General features: G+C 39.8%; 1 non-coding gene across 1 annotated transcript; it reads right to left on the bottom strand.

Annotated features, from left to right (window-relative positions):
* Positions 1–767: 767 nt before the first annotated feature.
* On the bottom strand, positions 768–875 carry LOC130972285 (small nucleolar RNA R71). Its single transcript, XR_009083474.1, has one exon. It is a non-coding gene; the product is annotated as a small nucleolar RNA R71 (small nucleolar RNA).
* Between the last annotated feature and the right edge of the window lie 1,059 nt (positions 876–1,934).

Raw genomic sequence — 1,934 nt, 5'->3', positions numbered from 1 at the left:
TCTTTTTAAAATTCGAATATTCTCTCTCTCATCTCCTTCTATTTATTTTATTTAATTGCTAAAACTTCTCTTCTAATCATAATTCGAACACCTCTCTCTCTTCTCTCTGTTCAAAATTACTAATCCCCTCTCTCTTCTCATTCTTCTCTTTTTCTATTCTTATACTCACATAAAGGAATCTCTATACTGTGACATAGAGGATTCCACTACTCCCTTTGTTCTCTTATTTTCCTTATGAGTATGAACAGCGATAAAGACATTCTTGTTGAAGTTGATCCTGAACCTAAAAGGTCTCTAAAGAGGAAGCTAAAGCACAACACTCCAGAGAGGACCTTACAGAAAATTTTGAAAAAGAAGCAGACATGGCAGCCGAACCCAACACCAAGTCTAGAGATGCAAGGAAGATGCTTGGTGACTATACTGCACTAACGTCCAACTTCTATGGAAGAAGCATCTCAATTCCTGCCATTGGAGCAAACAACTTTGAGCTTAAGCCTCAATTAGTTTCTGTAATGAAGCAAAATTGGAAGTTTGATGGACTTCCATCAGAAGATCCTCATCAGTTCTTAGCTGAATTCTTGTAGATCTGTGATACTGTTAAGACCAATGGGGTTGATCCTGAGCTCTACAGACTTATGCTTTTCCCCTTTGCTGTAAGAGACAATGTTAGGATATGGTTGGACTCACAACCTAGAGAAAGCTTGAACTCTTGGGATAAGTTGGTCAGTGCTTTCTTGACCAAATTCTTTCCACCTTTAAAGATGAGCAAGCTTAGAGTGGAAGTCCAAACCTTCAGACAGAAGGAAGGTGAATCTCTCTTTGATGCTTGGGAAAGATACAAGAAATTAACCAAAAGGTGTCCTTCTGACATGCTTCCAGAATGGAGCATCATATGTATATTCTAGGATGGTCTGTCTGAATTATCCAAGATATCATTGGACCATTCTGCTGGTGGATCTCTTCATCTGAAAATACCTGCAAAAGCCCGGGAACTCATTGAGATGGTTGTAAATAACCAGTTCATGTACACTTCTGAAAGCAATCCTATGAATAATGGGATGACTCAGAAGAAATGAGTTCTTGAAATTGATACTTTGAATGCCATATTGGCTCATAATAAAATATTGACTCAGCAAGTCAATATGATTTCTAAGAATCTGACTGGATTGCACATTGCATCCGGCAGTACTAAAGAAGCCTCCTCTAAAGGAGAAGCTTATGACCCTGAGAATCCTACAATGAAAGAGGTGAATTACATGGGAGAACCCTATGGAAACACCTATAATCCTTCATGGAGAAATCATCCGAATTTCTCATGGAAGGATCAACAGAAGCCTCAACAAGGCTTCAATAATAATAATAGTGGGAGAAATAGGCTTAGCAATAGCAAGCCTTTTCCATCTTCTTCTCAGCAGCAGACAGAGAATTCTGAGCAGAGCCACTCTGGCTTAGCTAACAGAGTCTCTGATCTATCTAAGGCCACTTTCAATTTCATGATTGAGACAAGGTCTTCCATCAGAAATTTGGAGGCACAAGTGGGTAAGCTAAGTAAAAGAGTTACTGAAACTCCTCCTAGTACTCTCCAAAGAGAGAGTGCAAGGCCATCAATATAACCAAAATGGCCGAACCTACAAAGGAGGAATAGGCGGTGATCTCCAGTAAGGAAGACCTCACTGGACATCCACTGACCACTAAGAAGTTCCCTAATAGGGAACCAAAGGAATCTGAGGCTCATACAGAGACCGTAGAGATTCCACTGAACTTACTGTTACCATTCATGAGCTCTGATGAGTATTCTTCTTGAAGATGAAGATATTGTTGAAGAGCAAGTTGCTCGGTATCTAGGAGCAATCATGAAACCGAATGCCAAGTTATTTGGTAATGAGACTTGAGAGGAAGAACCTCCATTGCTCATCAATGAACTGAATGCCTTG

Source organism: Arachis stenosperma, chromosome 3 (genome assembly GCF_014773155.1).
Source record: "Arachis stenosperma cultivar V10309 chromosome 3, arast.V10309.gnm1.PFL2, whole genome shotgun sequence".
NCBI lineage: Eukaryota > Viridiplantae > Streptophyta > Magnoliopsida > Fabales > Fabaceae > Arachis > Arachis stenosperma.
The sequence above is the reverse complement of the archived record's forward strand: the minus strand, read 5'-3'. Positions and strand labels throughout refer to the sequence as shown.